We start from the raw sequence: 18,779 nt of genomic DNA, 5'->3' as shown, positions 1-18,779 counted from the left end.
CAGTGTGTTTGATTTCACATACTGAAGGTACGTCATAAAACACAAATAGCCAAAGCGAGGTCGTAATCAGAGGTTTAGGGGGGAGCAAAAACATCTACGCTGAATGACATTTTAACATATAACTGGATGAATAAATATTCTGCGCACACCAACTGGGACATCATGACCTTGATCTTCACAGTGTGCCGCCGTGAATCGAGGACTGATATTATAATGATACTGACCTCTAATCCATTCACAAAGAAACGGCCAACTGGCTGCACATCCGGCCGACATTCACCACCGAGTCCGTCCACAGTTTGCTCTTCCGCTTTCCTCAGCACCTAAACATGACAGAGGAGACGGGGGAATTCAGTTAATGTGGCTTAACGTTACTTAAACATGCATGCAGGTCTTTCATTTTGTATGAATGTTAGTCTGAATATAAACCTACACATATTCACATATTTATATATATCGTCGTTCGCCGGTTTTATTCATGCCATTTACATTTTTGAGTGTCTTTTCTCTTAGTAATCATGTATAAAGTATGCTTTTAATTTGGATTAATTTCAAATATCTGCTATGTTGCTATTCAGAGTAGCATCGTAGTGGTGAATAGCAGCTCTTGGACCAGCGTTGATCCCAGCGTGCATTAAGGGAGAGTTAACAGCAGTGGACAGGTTACATATTCACACAAACCATGAGATAATCATGCAGAAGAATGTCAGTAATCTGAGCATCGTGGTCTAAGCGGGCTCCGCATTCGCCGCATGAAATCTTTGAACAGCCTAAATGTTTACGACGAATTGCTTCTGAACACGAAGCAGCTTTCCAATACAAACGTTTCTGAAGCAAACAGAAAACAGTTTTTCCACTGTGGCTAATTACAACCTTACACCAAAGCTCCATCGACTCTCACTGATGCTCGATAAATTAAGACCAGGAAACGCTTACATAATCGTAATTGGAGCCGTGATGAATTTATCGTCTTTTTCGACAGCAGGGTCGTTAATGTACAACCGATCTATCAGAGCAAATGCTCTCAGAGTGGCATGGATACTTTGCTCTGCAATTAATCTCACCAATGTATTCCTAGCCCCTGTTGAAACAGCCTATTAAACCAAAGAAAGTGCTAAATTGCCACATCAAGAGAATATCGACCTTTTTATGAAATGCGCTCATTGACCAAGCACTTCAATTAGATATTGTAGAAACAGCTGGGCTGCTTCAGTCGTCGCCCCCGACGCGTGGAGTGTAAATAGAGAGAGATGGCCACGAATAACACAAAACATCTGACAAAATAGCGCAGTCCAATTAGGAATAAGTTAAATCATTTGTTTGTAGCCATTGTAATTAATCTGTCGATCCACCATTAACACTCAAGACTTTGTCTGCTACGAATAAGTAACTACAAAATCTGCAGAGAAATCAGCTTTCCAGCATTTGTCTGTTATCAGATTAGCAAAGAAAGAAGCAAATTAATTTATGTAATTCATGTGAAAAACCCTGTAGCTACAATCGGCATATAGGCTGTACTGGAAAAGGTCTGAGAAACCAAATGATTAAAGATATTTCTGACATAATTATGCTGTGTGTGTGTGTAACCTGCCTTCATCTGAAGGAGGGCACATGTTGTACCCAGACAGTGTGAAAAGGAAGTAGAAATGTCAGCAGTCTTAATCAATATTCCCCGGCTGCTGTATGGGCGTACTGATGTTTTTTTGAGGCAGGTGTGCTGCAGGCAGATGGCGTGAAGAAGAAAATGAGAGTAAACATCAACCTCGAGCTGCTCATTATTCCTGGAGCTCATCCTGCACTGCTCTATGCAGTTTCTAGACAACATTTCAGTTTAGATATCTCGTCTCTCCGAACATCTGTCTGCAGTGTTGCCTTAAAGAAGCATCTACGCTGAGCCACTGCAATGCATCCATTTACACAGTCAAGAATGACAAGCTAATATTTTAAGGGGCGTCAAGATCTACGATGCAATTTTTCCGATTATACCGACAGGTGTTTGTATTATTTTGTCCACTAAATCACAGAAACGTCCGTCGTTACTCTTCGCTGGGTGTACCTGATGAAATGGCTAAGCGTGATATTAAGCGGTACTACATCTCACAGCAGAGGCCACGTATTTAATGAGCGAGGCGACTGTTTAGACATCTTGTAACTGCATTAATAATTAATAATGAGGCACAACACATCTGGATTCGTCTGATTTAGCTCAGCAGGCGATTCATTTGCAATTCTGCTCCACAATGTCCCGGAGAAAAACCTGAATATAGTTAGACATTCTAAAAACAAAGTTTAAATACCTTTTAAACACACTTGAATATGTGCATTTTTGTTGGTTTACTGCATTTTAATTTGATTGTGCCGGTACGTTTTAAAGATGTTTTGGTCTGGTCTTGTTTTCATTAAAACATTCTTTATCTTCAGAAAATGCTTCTCCAAAAACAGGTGTTCAATACTACACCCTACCACCAAGTTTCATGAAAATCTAGCCAGTAATGTTTCCGTAATCCTGCTGACAAACAAACCGAAAACAGCGGTAAACATCAAAAAGGCGTTGCTGGACTATGTGTGAGGTGTTCTGATAAAAACGGAACATAAACCCTGAAATATTTCACCAGAGATGATCACCTCCTGTAGCCATGGTATAAACTATTGCAAATAACAGCAGCAGGAAACAAATCCGGTTTGCTTTCACAATGAATAAACCGTCTGACTGGTTGATAATCTTTTCTGCAGAAGCGTAACTTCTAACATTGAAGTCTGTAATGTAAGAAATAACCTCTTGAAGATGCGTTATCAAGGGCAATGAAAGCAGAGCAGCACTCCAGCTCCTCTTCAAGGTGGCTTACATGTGGCTCTCAAAGCTTAGCACTGCGCTGACACCATTTTCATCGCCTTTACATATCGTCCCATTCATTCAATCTTTCTTAAGCAGCGGATTGACACCTCGCATATGAATCACGGACATCAACTTTATGGCTCTCTCCTGTGAATACACTGAATATTAGGCCGAGGATATGTCTTTTACGGCGCCGTGACCGAGGATGATATTAGGTCATTAGTTATTCTAGTCGCTTCTCACTCGCTGCCATCCTGACACAAGCAGCCCTCTATCAAGACTTGTAGTCTGGGTAAAAAAAAGAAAAGAGAGATGGCGACCCATCTGTTGGGCCGTCATAATACATCCCATTCTCTCCGGGGATGTCGATGGCCGCCCAAACGCTGACTGATCGCACCACTGATGCCACGGTGGTGCCAGCCATCGTTGACCACCTGATGCCCGAAGACATTTCCAACATTTCCACGTCTGCAGAGCGAAGAGTGCAATTAATTGAGATGTCTGCTTGCAGAGATGAAGCGAACTCATCGCACATTTCATCAACTCTGCCCGTTCCCACAAACACGAAGCCAGAGACGTTGTGTTCGAGATCCAATACAACTTTATTTCAATTTGAGCTTCAGGAGGGAATTAATAAAGATTTCTCTATCGATCAATCTTCAGATTATTTTCCCACTTAAATCAATGACTTGTGTAGTCTGTAAAAGTTGAAAAATACATTTAACATTACTAAACGATAAATCAATATGAAAACAATTAACTCTCAAGTAATTTTTCTCTGCATGAAACGATCAACTTATTTCTGCAGTTCAGTGCCAACGTAGCTGCAGGATAAATAGACTGCTTTTATTCCAGTGTGTGGTCCACTCTGGTGTGTGTGCGTGTGTGTATACACAAAGCGATAGACACAAAAGGCTACATTTAAAAGTTTCAATCTGTCGTTCGAAAGATGACAAAAGATAACGTGTCACTTTAAGGCTATTTTATATTACGCGTGTTCTATACCGAAGGTTAAATTAAACATACACTCTTGAAAATGGAAATGAAACTCTTTCTTATTACATATTCATAATGAAGCTGTCAGAAGCAGAATAAAAATGAGACTGTGGAATATATAATATATATATATATATAATCTGGAATATATCTAGAATATTTTATGAACTGCAGTGAAAGAATACAAGGTTTCTATATTTAAACTGGTCTACTTAAATCAAAGAAATGTGCATAGACCAAAAATAAAGATCTTTAATTCACCCCGCAAAAAAGCCACAAACTTGGGGGGGGGGGGGCATATTCTCTAAAAAGCTCTGGCCTCATGCCAACCTCTCCCAACTCTCAAAACATTAGGGTAATTGTCACACTGGATTGAGCGAACAATGAGGGCTTCAGTGGGCCTGCGTCACACGCTGGGAGATGCGTTGTGGTTGTCACAAGTGTTCAGGGATATAGACAGTAAATTCTGATGTTATTTAGTGGTGCTTTGCATATATTTGGGGGCTCTGTCGCGCCCTTTTTTGTGCCCAGATTGGGTGCAGCTGTTCTCCCACTGTTTGCTCTCTTCTTTCCCATGCTCAGTCTGCTTTCCACGTGTGAAGTCCCTGAAAGAAAGACGACATACTTCCACACTTCACCTGTAGCACCACGAGTTAGTTACACCGTTTACGTAAACACAGTCTAAGCTACTTCTTGCATTAGGTCATTAGTCATGTCAGGTCATGTCAGCGTTGGAGTGCCACAGTTAAAGGAGCAAGCAACGAGCACAAACAGGCTCTGAGGAGGGAGGTGGTGGAGTCAATATGCAAAAAAAAAAAAAAAAAAGGAGAAAAAGAGAGAAACTTGAGAACTGAAGTATCTCTGAAAGTCACTCCTGCTTTTGCAATCCAACTCTGAAGTGAAGAAACAGGATGAAAGGATACTACTTGGGAGTGGGAGGCGGCAAAGGCAAGCTTGCAAGAGGAAGCCAAGATGAAAGTAAATAGGAGTTTGGAAGTTTTCGGAAGCTGAGTAAATACCCTTGGTGCCTGTCAAGACTCTGTGGCGCTCTCTGTAGTGAACTCTGCTTTCATGCTCGAAGGCCTTCATTGTGCGACTGGCCTGGAGTTGAGTTCATCGTGTGCTTGGTTAAACGGCGGTCTGCTGATGATTATTTTTAATACGATTAATCTGATGATTATTTTCATGCATAAGAGAGTCATTGTTTTCGTCCACAAAATGTCAATCATGTGATCACAATTTTCTAAAAGCCCAAGATAACGTCTTCTGCTTTAGTTTTTTTTATTTTACAAAAGTATAAAACAGGAAAAAAAACGCAGCAATTCTTCAAATTCTAGTATCTGGGACCGGTGAATGCGAGATATTTTTAAATGAAAATGATCTGAAATGATTTATGAAATATCTGCCAATTACTTTCCTCTAATCAATTATTTACTGAATATTTCAGCTCTGAAATGGAATAAGTCTGTTCAAACCAAATATTAAATTTTTTTTCATGAATCAAAACAAACACAAACTAGGATTTCCTGACTCCCACAACCACCCAAAATAAAACAATAAAAATAAGATGGTCAAACCTGGAGTGCAGGAAAACATGTCCATGGACGGGCACTCTTGCAGAACAAGTACAGAAAGTCAGCTGACAGGAGAACATGTCCGGCCTCCGTGTATCTGACCAACGGCTCTGAAGCTTGTTGGTAGCACAGACACCTCGTGTGTTTTTGGGAAAAGCAGAGGGCTGTGCCCCAGCTGCCTTTCACACGAAGACAAGACTTGCATCTTCAGAACCTTGTTAGTTCTCTGAAAAGGCCACCGACTAGTTTGGAATATTAAGCAGCTTGCGCTGTCGGAAATCAAAAGGATTTTGGAAGAGAGTGGGAAGCCTCGTAAAAAGCTTTGCTGGTATATATATATATATATATATATATATATATATATATATATATATATATATATATATATATATATATATATATATATATATATATATATATATATATATATATATATATATATATATATATATATATATATATATCGCTCAATCTCCTGCAGATATGACGGAATGAGGAAATAAAGTCGGGGGAACAAAGGGCTCCTGAGAGAGGAGGGTGGCAGCGGTTACTCGTTCTGCATATGCATTCATCATTATGCCTCAATCAGAGAGACTTCTGACTGAGAGACAGAAATAGAAGAAAGAGGAAAGTGGGACCATAATGTTTCGGGTCATTTATCATAACAAGGACACTCAAGTAAGGCGGTTCTCTCTCTTCCAGTATTGTCCAAATGCAGACCAGATTTACAGCATTAATAAGTGATGTCAGTGCTGTTATGGCTTCTTTACTCTGTGTCGAAAAGGAAGCATCTGTCGATAACGAGACCCAAATGTACAGACGTTTCCGGTCTGTCCTCTGCTGGGCAGCAATGAGGGCGCGGAGAAGGAAGGGGACAGGGGCAGGAAGCAGAGCAGAAATAGTTTTTGGGGATATGAGGGGGTGGAAGCGTTTCGACAAATTCTCTTTAGCCGAATCGGAGGTCAGGTTCCTCATTACAGTCATTTAGCAGACGCTTTTGGGGGTTAAGTGTCTTGCTCAAGGACACATCGGCATGCGAGTAGCGGAGCCGGGGATCGAACTGCCGATCCTCTGATTGAAGGACGGCCCTGCTCTCCACTTAGCCCTGGTGGCCCCCAGATCTTGAAATCATGAAATGATTTGATCCCCAGCGGTGTTTGCAGGAATAGTCACAGAAACCGCAGGTTCCCGCTGAAAGATTTGAAGACATGACGTGTTTTTTTTCTTCTTGGTGCGACTCATAGACAAACATGTTGATTTAATAACGGCACTGAGAAAATTAACCACTTTGCAAAGCGATTAGATTGTGCTCGATGCGACCTTCCTTCTGTCACAGAACTAAACAGCTTGTTGCCCTTGAAGCTTTAATTTAATCTTTAGTGAAACCACATCAGACTTCAATATGAGAAAGAAACCGCCGAGACCTTAAAGAGTCAGTGGAGATAACCAAGAGTCTGTTGTGAGATTCGATATGTAAGTGCTCACCAAACTCAAGAATTCAACAGAAATCCAGCAACAAGAAGGAACACGTCTGACAATGGGCGAGGTCAACACCATGGTCAGCTAGCTATAATGAAAGTATACACATGAAATATGAATTTTTGAGACGCGATCCAGTTAGCGCTGTTAACTATTTTTTACCTATCAGTTAAACTGTTCAAAGAAATATTTTTAAAAAGTAATAAAAAATAATAAAAAATAAAAATGGAGTGGCTTGATAATACCTGGTCCACTAAAGGCCACAGGTGGAGTTGTAGCATTAATTCACTGCACACACGGTGTATAATGCACTATATTTACCCTGCGTCATCTTATTTGAGTGGCCAAATTCAAAGTGTGATATTCATGCTTATATTTAATATAGTGCCCTCAAGAATTCCACAATGGAAGAAAAAAAAAAAAAAAAAAACTACCATCGATCAACAATCCCACAATACAATGCATTGGATTTTATAGGTTATAAGTCAACACTAAACCTGTCAGTAATTAGGAAAAACGACAGTTCATGGGGAAATCTCAAATGACTGTAGAGTAAACAAAACCCTGAACAACTAAAGAAACTCATTTTTTCATCTATATGTGCAGTAGCCTTCCATTTTCCCTGTCCAGTACAAGCAAGGCTCTTTCCCCGGTTGTATAATCACAGTGTCGGTTTTATATTAGATGGATAAAGGGGGTTGAAGATATGACTTTGAGATAGCGATGGTAAATCTAATTCGTCATCGCCAACAGGGCCGTCAGAGCTGAGCTGAATGGCTAATATGCTACTCAGGCATGGGATCGGGTTTACAGTGAGAGGAGACAAGCCCGAGCTGTGATGGTACAGCAAAGACTATTTATTCAGCTGCACTTCTTCATATGTGGAGCTCTGCAGAGATGGCAGCAGCACACTCACTCCCTTTTCTGCAGGCAGCATTCCCGCGGCTTATAGACTTTATAATGAGAAGGCAAAATGTAAAAAGAAAAAAAGGGGGATCATTAAACTCTCGTGCAAAAAGAAATGGTCATGAACAGCTCATACTGCTGGCTCGACACACACATTAACTAACACAGGAGATCACTGGTGGAAGAGGGCCATCTGAAGGAGTCTGTATACTTGTGGCTTGGCCAAAACGCTACAAGTTACCGAGTGTTGGGTTTATTGTAACAACCACTAATCTGAAGGAAATTTAAAATTAGCTGTAAAAAAAATAAAATACAATTTGCTTTTGACCAATCAAAAGAGGAATTCTAAAATCGATCTCAAGTCATTCAAATTCTGATGTAGAAGAAATGTAGAACCTTGTTTTGAAGGCAGTCTCTTTGCATTTGCCTGATCGACCAAAGCCTGTTCAAAACTTTGAGAACAAAGGCACTTTTACATCTTCGTCATCTGGCACTCTGCTGAGACTTACAAGCAGAATAACACTGTAATAACTCACTGACTGCAAAAGCGTTGACTCTTGCAAAGGGCATCTGTAGTCATTTCAGTGCTTCCAGTTCACCTGCCCAACATGTCTCTTGACTGTTGGAGGAAGCAGGAGCACATTTCTAACAGACGACACACATTTACTCTGTTCTGGTGCATCAAAAGGAAGTGAAATGCTTTCGAGTGTGGGCGATGTTTTTAGCTCAACGCCATAATTAACAAGACACGATGCAGATAGATCGGTACAGTGGCACAACAACAACTAAGATCATTTCAAAAATGAGCATTAAATCATGAAAAACTTCCTAAGAACAAAGCCATTGTTAATGTTATCATTAACTGAGAAAGAATGACTCCTGTGAGAAAGGTAACTCTGTTATTAAAAAGACTACTGGAAATGTTGGATAACACGAGCAATCTATATCAAAGTTCTTGTTACAAGCCTTACGGTAAAAAAACAGACCTTTCTCAGTGTGGGCATTTAATACAAGTACAAGCACAGGTGTAATTAATAACTTTAATGGAGGCTTTGATATATTTAGTTGTTCCAGTAAGCTATTCGAAGTGAAGAGGCTGAAAAGATTGGGCAGTTTCACAGCAAATCAACCCACAAATGGGGTCTCTTTTGACCACAAGTAGTTCATCTTTATCTCAAGTCATTAGATGCTTCCAAGAGTCCAGGCACGAGGGGACAGAAGAGAAGCTGAAACAAGAGTGCTGATGACGCTGGAGCAGAAACACAGCTGGGACAGCCTCCCAGCTTAATATGTCCGGCCAATCCAATAAAGACTTAACAGGTCTCTGGGGCCAAGGTCGCGCCTCCTACCTCAAAAGGAAAACTTCATTTGCAAGCCTAATCAAGTGTGAATGTCACGGAGGCAAAGCAGAGGAGGGTTGTGGAAGTTAAGGGAAGAGGAGAGAGCTTCAGTAGTCCCCCAGTTTTGCAATTTTGGAGGCTGTTGAGTTGTAAAGATGGCCATTACAACAATTAACTGAGACATCACTTAGCTGCACTGGGTAATAAGAGTGGACGGCTCAAATGGCAGCCCAGAGACAAGTTTCATGCACTAAGCGCTTCAATTATCAAACTGGATGGGGAAGAACGCCTTCATATGAAACCATATATTGTGATTTGTAGGCATAAGTTATTCGTCTGGCGAGCTACTTTCCTTCTTTGACAAAGAACCAAAAAAATAAATTAAAGGTATACCCATCATAACTGTTTTAAGCTGCTTGCTTTGTCTGTCCAACAGTCAAGTATTCCCTTTCATATAAGACAAAGAAAAAGCAGCAAAAAAGCATCACATATGAGATCTCTTTGCAGGATGTCATTCTCTCTCTCCAAGCTATCCAACTATTTAATGAAGCAGAAATGTTCCTGGTGATATTTTGATCTAATTTGATTGTGGCTTATGAGCATTATGCAATCAGTGCATACATAAATAAAGCGAAGGAAAGGAGACTTAATACATTCCTATTCAGTTATTATTAAGTCAAGTAAAATATGATGTTGCCATTACTCTTTATGTCTATTTAGTTTCTCTTTTTGGCATTGATGGAAAATAGAAATATGGGTCATGCTATCTTTGCACAACTGTGTGGACTAACTGGCAAGTTGTCCTTGAAGTAGATCGCTATGCAGTTCTTTTAAATGAGCTCATCTGGGGCCTACTTACTGTCAGACGGACCAAGAGATGAGTGTTAAGTGATATCACTGAAGCTGCCCAGATACTTCTGTTTTTTTGCCGGAGTCCTTGTGTCCCAAATCTCGACAGCAGAGGTGGTGAGTCCACAGCATGACTCACAGTCACTATGGCCACGATTTTGAGAATGAGAATGGAAATCTGATGATGCATAATGAATACAAAGTAGCAGAAAAAAAACACTATTTGCACAAACACCAACACAGGAGTAGTAGACAAACAAGCTTTTTGTGCAGCTGTTGCCAAATTAAGTTTTTTTATCAACCTCAATTCCATTATTGACTACAATTCTTTGAACAAGTGAGTGACACAGGAAGTCTGCAGCGAGTTAAAAAAAAAGAGGAATGAAGTGGGAAGCATTCAGCTTGTCAGTGTAACACAAGACATGTTATTAACTTTGGTTGCACAGAACACAAGCTGCGAGACAACCCGGTGGCATCTCGATTTACTGCCATTGAATAGACAATTCAGACCGCTGCAAGAGACGTTGTGGCCGGGAAGAACGGCGCTACATTATTGGCTTGAATGTGCGGCTAACCCAACATGTATGAAGGGGTTCTTGGGTTTGGGTACAGACACTGACAGACGGCAAAGGCACAAGATCACACATGATCATGAGCCAGCCAATCAGAGGATCTCGCTCCCCGTAGAGTGGTACAGTTCCTTGGACCTACTGGCTCTTAATCCACAATACAAAACCTGTGTTGGACACGTTATTTTTTCTGAAAGACTTGCTCACTGAAAGCCCAAAAAGTATGGTGAATAATGAGACTGGCGCGTAGGTCCATATCTGCCTGCATGCCTGCGGGCAACTCTTTTGTTGTAGGGGGGGTGGGTTGGTATTTAGTATAGAGGAACGTGCCTTAGGGGGAGGGGGGGGGTTATGAGTCCAAAGTATGCAGACATAAGCTGTCTGCGTGGTGCCTTTGAAGACGGCTGTGTTTGGCTCTTCTACGAGGGTCACAGGGCAACGGTTTACAACAGCAGTGTCCCACAGCGAGCCCGGACTCATCCAACCCACTGCCAAGAATTAACACAGAATGAAGGCTGCAAAACAAAGGCAGCCATTATGAAGCGCTTGTTGGGCTGCGAGTGTTCTCGTCCTTCGAGAAGTAGAACTAACTTTCAAACCATGATTGCTTTGACAATGCTAACAGCACCATAACCTTTCAACAACATAAGTCAGTTTATAAAATGTGTAAAGTCAATCGTCAAATGTAGATGGCAATCATAGAGCAACAACATAGACAATCTGGGAGAAGTTGTATTACAATGTCTCTAAACCACCATCAAGCAACAAGAGAAAAAATATCCATCTTCAAACACTGACACATCAATACAGAGGTCGACACTATGAACATCTGCAATCCAATGCAGAGACCAGGCTACGTGACATCAGCTAGATAATCACCTTACAAGCCAGATGTAGGGAGTAGGGAACAAAAATGAGCGTTGGGTGCCCTTTTTTTGAATTGCTCATGATCATCTCCAAAACACAAAGTGTAAGTCTGGTCCCTGCATAATACCATCGAATCGACACCTGATCCGTAAGTGCAGAATGTTGAGTTCCTCATGAACTTTATAGAGAAGACAGAGGTTCAGGAAGTGTGATGCATGCAGCCGAGACAGAGCGGCCCTTTGTTCGTTAGTCTGTCATTAAGCAGAAGGACAACCTGGCTTTTCAATGCATTAGAGACTAAAGTCTCAGCATGAGCAAGCTCAAGCAGCTACAGCAGTGGGGCAGAAAATGACATCCTGTGGGTAGAAGATGCATCAATGACATTTAGGCTGAGGGAAGATGGTGTAACAGCTTGGTGCCAGCAACTATTCTTTGAAAGAGGTGCTATTCTGATGGAAAACCAAGCAACAAATACAAGTGACATTCTTTATCACTTCAGTTTCCGATTTGTGCTGTGAACCTTTGTTTCCTCAACACATTAAAGATGTGCATGGCAAGAATTTAAAACAGCACTTTATTGTCAATGGAAGCACCTATGTGGAGAGAAAGGGGAAGTTGACATCGCAGGTTGGAGTGGGGAGTGGTTTAGTGCCCGATTAGAGAGAAAACATCAAGCACTTTGTATTTTAACTGTATGGAAAGAGCGTAAATCCTACTTTGGAATTTCATTTCAATGATTTATATATGCATTTTACCCCTACATGTATGCTGATTCTGAACTATATTAGCTATATATCTCTAAGATTATGATTTTATAGATGAAATAGAATGATCAAATATTATTCATGCTTTTACAATTCTCTGATTTTCACAAAATATTTGCAGAATATGTCTTGCTGCAGCAAACATACTATAGATCAGCAATCCATCCATCTGACTGGCTGGCTATTCAAAGAAATTGTGAAACTTCCTTCACGGGTGTGGAGGAAGACTAAAGAGTCCCAGATGGGTCAGCTCCCTGCTGAGAAGAAGAAGAAAAAATCAATAACAAAAAAAGGTCCTTGTAGAGTGGAGATAAAGCCTAGCCTGTTTTATCAATATCCAACATCCACTCAGCTGGCTATTCAAGCAGATTCCAGCAATAAAGGGTCTCAAAGGACCAGCATACACAAGACGGCAGGTTGGACTGCTTCCATGCTCGATGGTGGGAGGTGAGGTGGTGAGGAGCGGGAAAGAAATGGATAATTTAAAGAGGATTTTCTTGTCAACTTCAGCAAGAAAAGGGAGAATCAACAGTGGAGCTGTCAGCTGCCAGCTTGGTCACAAACAACCCACATCTGATCATCTCTCTTCTGCCACGAGGAGAGGGCAATATGGATCAAGTCAATCAAGTTGAAAAGATGTGATTCATATCATAAAGTAATATATCAGGAAATATAGTATATAGGCCACCTTCTGCTTTTTGGCTAATCCTGTGAATGAGGTCTCGGTACTTCATCACACCGATATTACAATGATAGCTACTTTGGCAGAAACACTATTATAAACTCTGTGCTGCCTGAGGAATCGTCGTTGTCTCGTGACTTGGTGTTTTTACAACCCTATGTAAACCTCTCCCGTCTCATAATTACAAACCTGGAACAAAGAAAAAGCTGTTTAAGTTACGATTATTTAGTCAGTGAGAGGCAGCAAGCAAGCAAACTGAACAAGCAAACTAAGGCTCGCAAACTGAATGCTGAGGACACCACAGAACAATAAAAAAAAACCAAGTACCGTATATTGATAGATATTCTAATGTTGGCAGCCTTATCTCTTTTCGGGCTGCTGGTAGAAAACAGATGGGAAAGCCTCACAGAGACCTTTCCTTTAAAACTTCATTAATATGATAAACACACAACACAATGAGGTCCTGTGAACACGGATGAAAATAAATGTTACATTAACTTTGTTTTTCCATCATTACAAATGTATAATTACTTTATTATAATATAAAGAAAATGTAACTTCTAGAAATATCCAGAGACTAACATAATAAGGAGGAGGAAATGTCCTATATTTGCTGGAATCGCGTCACACTGGTAGCTGCGTTAGGGCCAAGAACAAAATATGATTTACTACATTGGAAGCATCATCTGGCTGAAGACAAAATCTTTATGCTGTTGGTTCTTGTTGAGACAGACATGTTAAGACTTGGCAAAAAGCTCAGGCCTAACAGCAGGATAATGATATTGGTTTACAGGCAGCTGGCTGATTCAGAGAGCAGGTCTCAGGTACAAGTTCCGTGGCTTCTACTTTGCTCCCACTCTGCAGTGAGAGTGCTACAGAAAAGGGGACCAGAATGAGTGGGGTTCAGTATGAAAACACACCATTTCACAGCTTTCGGTGCGCCTCAATTTCTTAAAAAACAGACCACGCATTTGAAACGAGACAAGAGAACTTCAGCCACAAGGACCCTTGACTGTTTCATGGCACCTGGTGAAATGTGATGATTGAGGGCACTCATCAGACAACAGATTGAAATTGCTTCGGAAAGACTTACATCAACAATATAAATCAGAGCACGGCGACACAAAACTGCACTCTGCCAAACTCAGCAGATAGCACTGGATATGTAATATCTTTTGCAGATGACACACTGAAGGGGGGGGGGGGGGATATGGGTTTTAAAGCTACAACTGTGACATGTGAACACCACAGAATCGTGAGGATTTGGTGAAACTTTGCTCGTAGACGCTGCCGCTAAAAGACGCGAGGAACTATGAACACAGCAACATGCTCAGAGATCAGAGCTGCATCTATAGGGCTGTGTGACTATGAATATCCATATGAATGCATGCATGTAGGTGGATTGTATGAGAAAAAAAGCATACGTGTATTATGGAATGATGACGCCAAAATATCAGAGGCACAGTCATCCAGGAAACTGAAGACTAAATAGCAGTACTGTGTGTATTAATACATAGAAACGTATCAGAATAGACATTTAAATCCAATAACAGAGTACATAGAACAGAACTGTAGTGTGGAAGTGGATTTAAATGGGGTTTTATCTGCTGGAAGACTAACTTTTGAAAAAGGCACATTTTGTAGCACAGCAGGACATAGCCTTAATAGATCTGAGAGGGGCGTATGGAGTTGTTGATCAATACCAGTGACTAAAGGATTACTCCGCTCAGGTGCTCAGATTTATGGATTTCAAAGCGCTTTGTTTGGGTCTAAATTTGCTCTTGGTATTGCAAGTCTAATTCAGAATCTCCCCTCTTCGTATTGAAGTATTTGCTTGTATTATCTATTCAATAGTGTTCACAGACTGTAGATATTTTGCAGAGTGATAAAGGCCAATGCAATTCAGTCTTTCTAGGCACTTTTTATCAACTCTGTGTTCTGATTAGCCGACTTCCTAATTAGCAAGCTGCCAACTTTATGAAGCCCTGCCTATGAAACCATATACCAAACTATAAAATCATACACATAAGTTCTCATTCTTCTTTCTATTAAGCGTCACTAATGACATTGTTTTCCCCAACAGCCAGCTGGTTCCAACTGGTGCACCAGTTAGTTTTAAGCAGCTTTAGGCGGTAAGTAGACTAAAGCTATAATTCTGCAAAACCAAGCTTAAAAAGATGCAAACCAGGAAATAAGCAATGGTTAAATATACTGCTTACAGCTAGCACCATATTCATATTAGATGAATCTAATAACATTAATGTAAGAAACAAACAACTAACGAAACAAAAACCTACTAATTATCTCCAGTAGTAGGGGTGGGGAAAATATCGATACAGCATAGTATCGCGATATTTTGCATGGCGATATTATATCGATACATGGACGCCAAGTATCTTTATTTTATAAACTATTCCAAAAAATTTTTAAATTTTTTTCTTTTAATGGGAAAATCAAATAAATTGCTTTTTCAGTCCACTAGATGGTGCTGAGTTGTTTTCTGGTGAGGTCAGCAAAGGTCCTGGTTCAGCGTGATTGGTAGGAAGTTGGTCAAAACAAAGAGACATCTGGCCCCACAACGGGGTTAAATCTGCCAACAGTAGCCAGGCTCATGGGGAGAGTGCAGCGCATAACTGGCTCTCTGCCCTCGACGTCCATGCATCGCAAGTTATACTGAGTTATATAACTCGTACATCCTACTTATATAAGTTACAGTTCATATACTGAGTCCACACGTTTGCATTTAGTTCAGTTGGACTATGTAGTAATACAAACAGTTCAGTTTGTCAGGTTCATGCAACATTTATGACATTGTTGATCTGTCTGCTTGACAATCATATTCTGCTGCAATAAAAATGATTGAAGTGAGATGAACAGACTGAAAACTTTATCTTATTAGATAAAACATGTTGACACAGTTTTCCTTTGGGGACATAATTTGAAGTTGAAAAAAGTGATAAATCGCAATATATGTTATCACAATACTCAGAATACCGCAGTATCGTGAAAGTATCGTGATATATCGCAGTATCGTGATATATCGAAGTATCGGGATAATATCGTATCCCAAGTATCGCGATATCGTATCGCGAGATCTCTGGCGAGTCCCACCCCTATCCAGTAGTGTGAAACAAAAAGCAAAGGCATGATGTGACCAGTGACATACAATGTAAATTTCACATGACTGTATATTCATCATATATTTATCCACATGGATAAACAAACCCATCAACGCCAGTGCTTGAAGTAGAAAGTGTTTAATTTAAGAGTGTGAATATTTGCAGATTGTGCTTTTATGTGTGTTGCTCCAAGTGTGTGATAAAGTGTGAGTAGTTAAGTCAATCAAAAGTAAAGGTATTTATGCAAAAACTCTCATTACTACACACACACAGTTACTAGAATGTGAAATGTGAAGAGCTGAATCCAGACAGAATTTAGATTGTTAGCAATGACTTGAATTCATTTAATCATTATGACAACACGAGTGTGTGCCAGCAAGCAGAAAACATATTGATGGCACAATGGAATACGAGGAGCAATATTAAACATAAATAAATACCTGGAAACGCATTTCTTATTCATACCATGAAAACATGTCAAATATATACACATACACACACACACACACACATACACACATATATACATACACACACATACACACACACACATACATATATATATATATATACACATATATACACACACACACACACACACACACACACACAAGGGCATTTTTGAGGAAAGAAGTAGGCGTGTGATGAGTGAAACATGTTTCAGCTGGCTCTTGAGTGAAATGTGAAGCATTTAAGGTGATAGTCAGTCACTGTAATAAAAAACTACTCTGTATAGCTATAGCCGGTGGTGTAGTCTGACATTTGAAATGTAAATTATAGCTGTATGCAGAAAGACCTGATGCAGAACATCAATCACTACCATTTGAATCTTGATCTCCTTAAATCAGCCATAAAAGTGAAGCCACTCTACTCGCTCCTTTCATCAGACCGGCTATTTGATAGTACAGACGTGAGCGTATTTGTTGTGTTCAGGACACACAGGAGATTCAGAAATCACACACTTTGCAAGGTTCAGCCACTTAGCCTTCATTACATTTATAAAAAAAAGGAATAAACATAGTACATGTGGAGTATGCTATGTGGCCTGTGAACACTGCAGTACAGAAATGCCAAAGTAGAAGAACCATCCTCAAAGATTTTTCTCCACGATATTTCCACCTGCAAGTGCCACGTACTACTGCAGCAGCTGTCCTGTTATTAGAGACTAAAGGTAAAATACCACTTTGGGTAATTGTGCTTCTGGTAATACAGCAATCAGAGATCCAGGGGCACTAAGTGTACTGTTTAGTGGTATGTTCATGACCCTTAAGGGATCAGTATCACTGTATAAAAAAAAATGCTTAATTCATTGCTTGTAATTTGGAACATTGTAACCCCACAAATTAATTAATGCCTTACGCCCTCATTAGCACATTCCACTTTGTTTATTTCTTTATGTTTCTCCTTTAATTGTACCGTTTTATTTTGGTATGCATGTACATTTTAGTTTCTATGCACATACATATGGTAGTACATTTTGAACTTGCATCAGTATGAATACAGAGTATGGGTCATTTAACTCAATGTCAGTACCCTGAAAATAGCCTCATGCCGTCTACATCAGATCCTCAACAACGCACTCTGTTAACAGCTGTGTAGTTACCAAACATAGAGGGATTAGGCTGCAAAGGACTGGTCTGGAAAGACACTTTAAGATGTATATTCAAGGACCACTAAACAGTACATGTAGTGCCACTGATTTCTGTATTACCAGAAGCACAATTACAATAAGTGGTATTTTACCTTTAGTCTCTAATAACAGGACAGCTGCAGTAATGCGTGGCGCTTGTAGGTGGGGGAAGAATCTTTGAGGATGGAGAAGTTACTGCACATTAGAAAGAGACACTAGTATGAGGGTAAACTTGCAATGAAACGGAGATATTTTGTGGCAACGAGTTACTGGTGAAAACTCATCTTTACTGGAAAACAAACAGCAAAACTGCCTTTTAAAACCAAAGAGGACTGGACGTTAGCTAACGGGTGGCACAAGTTAAGTTTGTCAGTTTCTGATCTGGTCCATTGACAAAAAAAGCCTGTCATCACATCGTCGCGTAGCCACAAAACCTACAATAACGTAAAACGCTTATATTGTTGGTGAGGTGCTGGCAGGAAGACCTAGCGAAGCTAGCTAGTAAGCCAGCCAACAGCTACTTTATACTAAGCAGATGTATCGTTAGCATACAAGCTAACAGGGTATTGCATTCCAGAGAGTCAACACTGAGCTGGACAGAAAGGAGCCAACGAGACGTAACGTTAGCAATCTTACCTGCTATTAAAGGTGTCCTGAAAAAAGCCGGTGTTTGCTTAGGAGCCACCAGAAGTAGTTGTTTTCGGTTGGTCGGTTAGTTTAAAAGACTCCTGCTTCCCCTCAGGTTTGAATCAAGGTTCAAGCGAAGAGACTGCCTGACTGTGCTGCCTCCCAGCCACAACAGCGACTGACTAAAGCTCGCTCAGGATCTGCTTCTCACTGGGAAGGATCTGTAGTATCGCGAGATTAGGACGAGAGCTCGGAAATATCTACGAACCAATCAAATTAGCCGACTGGAAAAAGCGTTTGTTTTGTTGTTGGTGCTCTCTGCATGGTGCTCTGTGTAAAATAAAATAAAATGAAATGAAATGAAATGAAATAAACGTCATGGTAAATCAGGTTAATAAAGTTAAAATAGAAGTACAAAATATTGTTTTTTTGTTTGAAATCACTGTGGTGGTGAGTTTGCCAAAATTCTGTTAAAAGAGCAACTTGCAGGTTAAACTGTTTACTAGATTTATGCTCGATCTTTCCTGAAAATTACCAGTCG

At 40.3% G+C, this 18,779-nt stretch overlaps 1 protein-coding gene across 1 annotated transcript in view; it reads right to left on the bottom strand.

Moving 5' to 3' along the window:
• Positions 1 to 18,379, bottom strand: part of glceb (glucuronic acid epimerase b) — a 37,908-nt gene extending 19,529 nt beyond the window's left edge. The window contains exons 1-2 of the mRNA XM_079294991.1: positions 18,248 to 18,379; positions 225 to 323 (exon numbers count right to left, since the gene is read on the bottom strand). The gene's annotated coding sequence lies outside the window, so the exon portion shown is untranslated. The remainder of the gene's footprint in view (positions 1 to 224; positions 324 to 18,247) is intronic.
• Between the last annotated feature and the right edge of the window lie 400 nt (positions 18,380 to 18,779).

This window comes from Melanostigma gelatinosum (assembly GCF_949748355.1).
Source record: "Melanostigma gelatinosum genome assembly, chromosome: 2".
NCBI classification, from domain to species: domain Eukaryota; kingdom Metazoa; phylum Chordata; class Actinopteri; order Perciformes; family Zoarcidae; genus Melanostigma; species Melanostigma gelatinosum.
The sequence above is the reverse complement of the archived record's forward strand: the minus strand, read 5'-3'. Positions and strand labels throughout refer to the sequence as shown.